Raw genomic sequence first — 7,846 nt, forward strand, 5'->3', positions numbered from 1 at the left:
GTGTCTGAAGACAGCTACAGTGTACTTACATATAAAATAAATAATAAATAAATAAATAAAAAAGAAAAGTCTTGTTTCAACAGTGATTGTATTTTAGAGCAGTAGTGCTAACCTGCTTCCCCCTAATTAAACAGGCATTTAATCTCACTATTCCCTCACACCGATACGTGGATGTTCTATCATCAGCATCTCACTATTCCCTCCCACCAATACCTGGATGTTCTAGCAACAGCATCATTGAGGTGAACAGTGCCTTTGTTTTTCTTTCATTGTTTTAAACGTTGGAACTGATACTGCTCATGTATTCTTCATTTTTCAGGTTTACTGAGGCATGTTGATAAGTAATTGCAAACCAGATATATACATCAGTCTGTCAGATGTCGGTGCAGATATTGTTCAGTCTCTGTACCTGCATTTACCCCTTCACCATGAGGTAGAACGGATACTCATCATTGTCCACACTTTTCTTGTGTTCTCTTCCCTACCTTCTCCCTTCCCCCATTCCTTTCTGAGGATTCAACCTAGGGCATTGCCTTAGTTAGGGTTTTACTGCTGTGAACAGACACCATGACCAAGACAACTCTTTTAAGGACAACATTTAATTGGGGCTGGAATATAGGTTCAGAGGTTCAGCCCATTATCATCAAGGCAAGAGCATGGCAGTGCTCAGGCAGGCATGGTATAGGAAGAGCTGAGAGTTCTACATCTTACCGTGAAGACAAACAGGAAAGGATTGACTTCCTGGCAGCTAGGGAGTCTTAAAGCTCATGCCCACAGTGACACACTTCCTCCAACAAGGCCACACCTATTCCATCAAGGCCACACTTCCTAATAGTGTCACTCTCTGGGCCAAGCATGTACAAACCATCACTGGCATGCAATCAAGAAACACCCTTCTACAGACTTGGATTCTGCCTTCCTTGCCCCCAACACCCTGCAATTTTCTATTTGAAAATTTTACCTGATATGAAAGATCTGTTTAGCTTGTGTAAGTAAATATTATTTTTTAAAGGTTTATTTGTTTATTTGTTTATTTATTTATTTATTTAAATGAATACACTGTAGCTGTCATTAGACACACCAGAAGAGGGCATTGTACCCCATTACAGATGGTTGTGAGCCATCATGTGGTTGATGGGAATTGAACTCAGGACCTCTGGAAGAGCAGTCAATGCTCTTAACCACTGAGCCATCTCTCCAGCCTGTAAGTAAATATTATAAAGAGAATTTTTAAAAAAAAGTTCTACACTTTTTTCCCTCATTGACATTTTCATTACTTTTCAGTGTTTGGGAAAAGCAAATGTAGTAATCCCCCAAATGCTTCCCTGTGATTAAGTCTAGTGCCTTAACAACCCATGCTGAATAATCTCAAGGCCAGCTCTTAGCCCTCCCAGGATGCCTCTGTCCATCAGCCCTCAGAGCTCTCCAAGTCACGGTTTGCTTAACAAGCACACTGTGGAACCAGGCCATCCTAGGCACAGGCCGACCCTACAGCTTCTCTTCCAAATGTTAAACCAAAGCGGCCGCAACTCGACCCTCTGAATCCTGAGTCGCTTCTTGCTGCTTGAGCTTCTTAGTGCCAATCACAGTTTCAGAAGTCGCCTGTTCATGCTTGGATCAGACAGGTGATTGACTCCCCAGTGAACGCTGGTCGCAGTACAGGACTGCTGGGCTGCTCATCTTTGGCATCTCCATGGAGAGTGATAAAGACGGGAGGAGCGGAGAACCTGTGCCTTGCGCCATGCTGCCTCCAAGAGCCACATCTGTTTCCCCTTAGTTCTGCTTTTCAATCTGCTTTAAGCAATGGAATACTTGGAAGTCTGGCTAGAAGCCAGACATGTTGGGGGGGAAATGGGTAAAAGAACCTTTACATCTAAAATCGGCATATTTATCTTGATATTTAAATAATTTATATGAATTATCTTGGCATTAAAGAAAAATTTGTCAATTAAACAAATGAACAAATAACTTCAAAGCAACCCAAATCTTAGTAATAGTAGCTTTGCCTAAAAGTTTAATCTATTCACATAGTGAAATATTTTGTAACCATTATTCAAGAGTATTAGATGGGACTGGAGAGATGGCACAGCGGTTAAGAGCACTGACTGCTCTTCCAGAAGTCCTGACTTCAATTCTCAACAACCACATGGTGGCTCGCAACCATCTGTAATGGGATCCGATGCTACCTTCTGGTGTGTCTGAAGACAGCTACAGTGTAGTACACTCATATACATAAAATAAATAAACAATTAAGAAAAAGAGTATTAGATGAAGCTTGAAAATGTTTGGATCTGAAAAAGTATCATTTCAGTTATGTAGACATATGTTAAGTCTTGCTATTTATTTATGTGCACTTGTAGAGGAAGTTATAGAAAAAGTCTGTTAGTAACACTGAACTGGCATGGTGTTAGTTGATTACAGGGGGTTCTAACTTTTAATACATGTATTGCTTTTCTAACACACACACACACACACACACACACACAAGAATAGTGGTAAAATATAACATATTTTAAATTTTAGATCTTCCGGAATTCCTTATATTGAGTGAAGATAGTCTCCCAAAGGGAAACAGAGCTTGTTAGCTACAGAAATTGTGTCAGAAGCACTGGGGATGAGTCTACAGGTGGCTCAGCGAGTAGTGGGGACTTATATGCAGGCCCAATAATCCAAGTTCCCTCCTAGATCTCACAGATGTCAGGAGAGAACTAACTCTTGAATGTTATCCTTTGATCTGTGTTTGTGTGCAGTGGCTCTTCCACATGTAAGTGCAGGTGCACAGTGTGTGTGAGAGTGCAAACACACACATACACACAAATGAATAGTTAAACTTACTTGTGGGCAGTAACAGAACCGACTTTTGAGTTCTTGAAGTTTTGTATGTGTCCAGTGTTTTATGTGTTGTGATTTCATTACATTTCTAGCTGAAGAGCCTGCTTTCATCATCTGGATGTTTTCACCGTTCTGGGGACTGGGAAGGCAAGAACCAAAGCACAGCTGGTTTGGTATATGGTCAGACCCTGTATCTTGCTCCATAGAGGATGCCATCAATGGCCAGATGGTGAGGTCAGGTAAGCCTTCACGAGCCATCTTTTATGTCATTTTATGAGAACCAAGGCCAAAAGGCCCCAGCTCCTAACACCCTCATATTGTTTGCAGTGAAGATTTCAACCCATAAACCTGTGAGAGACACACACGTTTGAACTACTGAAGCACAGACTTTTTCTATATTCAAGGAGAGGGTGAAGAAGTATATTGAACACACAGAAACCTTCCTCAACGTTTTCGGTGAAAGTTGCTGGCTGGGCTTACTGAATTGTGTGAATACAACCATTTATATCACAAGGAACTCCTCTGAGAGAGGAAAGAGTTTTCTTCCAATTACAACAGCATTGTGCAAATGGAATTCCGGGGGCTTTCCTATACCTGGGTATAGACCAGGCATGTCTAATAAAGGTGGTCTAATAAACGTATTAACAAGCTGCAGGCACTATACTGGGCAGATAGTCATCTATTCTAACCCTTTGAGGCTGCTTACCTCCAGCCAGGTGGTTCTTTCCCTACATCTGAGTCTTGCCCTGGCTCCCTCTGATCCATGTGTGTCCTCATGGCGATCCTCCTGGTGTTCTGCTCGGTCCCGTTGTGAAACTTCCTGGTCCTGGTCCTCTTTTTTTTCTTTCTTCTCTGCCTCTCTCTTTTTGCTTCAGACACCTCCCACCCCACTCCACTTCGCTTACTAAGATGGGAAGTCCTGCCCTATTTTCTTCTGCCCAGCTATAGGCTGAATCAGCTCTTTATTAACCAATCAGAGGTGATGCACTGAGACAGGTGATGCTCAGGAACCTCTCTTAACACAGCGGTGCACAGAACTATCTTACAATAGCATAGTCTTGCCAGTAGCTTCTACTCAGAGCACTCGGAACTCACAGGAAGCCTTCCAACCTTGGTTGTGCTTAGAACCAGAGATTCAACTGAATCTCACTACTGGTCCTTTGGTTTTTCCTTAAACTGTTTATCATTGTGACTTCATTTAAAAGTCATCTTAATTGAACTAAACATAAAAATGCTTTTCATTTTTATTTCTTTTATTTCAACTTATTGGCTTTTGGAAACAGCACATGCAAAAAATAGATATAAACAGGTGCTCATTGTTTGTTTGTTTTGTTTTGTTTGTTTATTTTGTTTTTGTGAGGAAAATACAATCTTTAAAAAAGGATTCTACGGCCAGGAAGATGGCTTAGTGCTCAAGGACACTGACTGCTCTTGTAGAGGACCTGGTTTAAAATTTCAGCAACCATAGGGCAGTTCATAACTCTACATAACTATATGCCCAGGAGAATCCTCTTCTGGCCTCTGTGGGAACCAGGCATACACATGGTGCATAGACACACAGGCAAAACACTCATATGTATAAAAAAATTAACAGAAATGATCTCATTATAGTAAAGCAAGTAGGTATAAAACACATTTTTTTCCTTAGTTTTTTCCAACTTGGCTTTGGCTATTGCATTTTTGCATAAAAAAGCAATCAGCCTTTTTATTTCTTTTGATTTTTAATTCACTGTTGTTTTATGATCTAAGGGAAGCATAAATTAGTCTCTCGGTTGCCAAGGTCATTTAGAACATTAGTTTACATTTTTATTGGTTAAATAAAAATACAATTAGGAGGAAGTTCTGCTCATGGGTTTTCTAGGAAGTAGACAGTCTGTAAGCAATAGGGCTCATGAATATAGAGCTTAAAGAGGGGCGGCAAATCTGCAAGGAGAAATTACAGTTGTAAATTCTCCATATGCGTATGCAATGCTGCTGTTTGGTTTTCATGGAATCTATTCACTGAAGATTGTGACGTCTCTAAACTATAATCAAAGAATTTTCAATTTAGACATGTAAGTAATGATCCATACAAACAGGCAACTCCGGTTCTTGTTTTATATAATTATATTTCTATATCACATATCTAAGAAAAATAAGCATCGGGCACATGGGAGTTAAATTGACAGCAGGAAGGAAACATCTAAATGAGTTGCGGTTACTGTTGGGTTCTTTATAAACAGAAAACATTTATTTCCCACATTTCTGCAGATTGAAAAGTCCAAGGTTAAGACACTCTCTCTCTCTCTCTCTCTCTCTCTCTCTCTCTCTCTCTCTCTCTCTCTCTCTCCTTCTCCCTCCCCTCCCCTCCCCCTCCCTCTCCGTCTTATAAGGCCACTATTTCCATTCGTGTCGTGACTTACTTACCTCCCAAAGGCCTTACACTGTACTCTGCACTATCACCAAGAAACCTTGGAGTTAGGATCCAGCCTGCAAGTTATCCAGTGGGTATACAAACATTTAGACCACAGCAGGAGGAATGATATTGAGTTGATGAGTGCAGACACAGAAATGTCTGTTCAGAGAGAGGTCAGTTGTTTCTAAGATGTAGCTCACCTTGGTAAGTTTTAAGATCATGAAATGAAGAGATTTCCCCCGGAGACAACCTGATTTAGCTTTGGAGCAATGGGTGAGCCACGAATTGATCCTTCTGGATGGAATAAGAAATGGTCTGTTCTGTCCTGCACAAGATCAAGCCAACTGCCGGGCAGTGGTGGCACACACCTTTAATCCCAGCACTTCGGAGGTAGAGGCAGGCTGATTTCTGAGTTCAAGGCCAGCCTGGTCCACAGAGTGAGTTCCAGGACAGCCGGGGCTACACCGAAAAACCAAAACAAATGAACAAAAAAACAAGCCAATCAATATTCTAGCATAGAAAAGGGAGGAGATTTCCAGGTCCCCTACATAGCTGAGGTGCTGTTGGCAGCAGGTGGCTGTTGGGGATCAGGGAGTGAGTTTTCATTTGCAGTGTGGCCCATATGTTCATGTTCTAGTTGATAGAGCCCCACCACCTGTGCATGTAGCATTACTAATTGGACTCAGTTGGTTATTTAAAAAAATGACGTGAAGTTGGGAGGTATGTGTGTGTGGAGTGTCCAGGAATTATTGGAATCAGGAGCAGAGGGAGGAGAAGGCCAAGATCTAAATACAGTGGAGGCAGGCAAGAAATTACCAAAGCACAGAAAATAAAGAATTTTAGCCCTTCCTAAAAAAAAAAAAAATGTAAGCAAACAACAAACAAAAGGAGATCATCTAAGCATTGGCTTGACAGTTATTTAGAGTCAAGGGCATCTTACCATTATATTGTGCGACTATAGAAAGTCTCTTTGTATATTTTATTTAATTAAAAATTGTAAGTCAAAATTCTAGTACATGTAGGATTTCAAGTGTGTCCACTCCACAGTGTACCATGGGCAGAGTTGTACATGCAGTATATGCATTTGCAGTGCATTGCTTAACTGGCTATAATGCTCTATTGAACAGATGGGTACTCACCCAACCTCCTGGTTTACTGATATTTGAGGTGTCTCATATTTTCATTAATATTAACAGTATATAAAAACCATATTCACGAGGGAGTCTCAGAGAGGTGAATATGTACAATATTAATGTTTGAACAGTCTGTAATGGAACCTATTATTTTGAATGCCAAGTGAAAAAAATTAAACTCAGATCAAATCAAATGAATGAAAATCCCTACATTCTAGTGAATCATTGCATGAATATATAATTGTATACAACACTCCTCCTCAAAGAGGCTTCCCCCAGCCCCCATGGCAAACGGAAGGTTCTTCAAAGATCCGCAACTGGTCAAAAGGGGAGGTGACGGAGGAATGCCCAGCTCCAGCGGACACATTTGTAATGCAAACCCTACTTAAGGGTTTGAGAATAGATAAGTTATCTAATCTCAGTCAGCCCTAGAGCCCTAAACATGTAGATACTAGCGATACAAAATGGACTCAGTAAGTTGTACATATGTACACATGCAACAGTAATAATGCAGAGGCCATGAATATAAGAAGGAATGGGGTGGGGAGCTGGATGGGGAGAGGAAGGAGGAGAAATTATGTAAATGCAGTAATCATGTAGGAAAGTCTCAAAAACGGTTGAAAAAGGAGAAATGTTGGGGACCATGGTTATGAAATTCAGGGTATTGATTTTTGAAAGGACTTCTTACACAATTTTCTTTTTACATTCCTTTTATTTTCTGGGTCACCGAGTTCTAATTTCTCTGTCCATTTGTCCCGTAAAACTTTTTCTTACTAAGAAATACAATGTCGGTTTTCTGTCATTACCAAGCTCGACCTCCCTGTGGCATTTGGAATTGATGACTGTCTCTTGAAGTTATTTCTTTTGCCTCATTTCCTTGTTTGGCCCATTTCTCAGGACGCTCCTTCTATTACTCTTCACTGACCCGGTGCTTCCATCTTCTTCACTGTATCAGGGACCAGCTTCTTTGTTTAGCCTTCTGAACTTTGCACTGTCTTGACTCTAACTTGGGTGAAATGTGTTTGGGATTTATACGGCAGCTCAACCTTCAAGACTCCTTGCTTGGGAGAAATCCCTTCTTACATAAAGGGCGGTAAAGTACAGGGATAGAGAGGACAGTTCCACTGAAGACAAGGGCACTTAGAAAACCCGAGGCTTTGTTCCAGGTCTTCAGGTGTACTGTATTGTTGCGCTCAACTCGTCCAGCAAGAAAAAACGCAACACGGTCAGATTCTTCTCACCAGCCTTTTTTATTTTAGGAACACCTCCATGCTACGGGGGAACCCCGGAAACCCCAGCCCTGGGGAGAGCTATGCGTCCTCCTGGGATTGGTCAGTCTGTTGGCACTTTGATTCGTATGCACCCGCTCGGGAGGGGTTGGCGCCAGATTCGGGCTAGCGCCTGTGCAATGGCGTTGTTTACTGTTGTGTACCAGAGGTCGGCGCCATCTTTTAAGTGTGTGGCTGCCTACACTGTATAAGCTAGG

This window comes from Mus caroli, chromosome 18, assembly GCF_900094665.2.
Source record: "Mus caroli chromosome 18, CAROLI_EIJ_v1.1, whole genome shotgun sequence".
Classification (NCBI taxonomy): domain Eukaryota; kingdom Metazoa; phylum Chordata; class Mammalia; order Rodentia; family Muridae; genus Mus; species Mus caroli.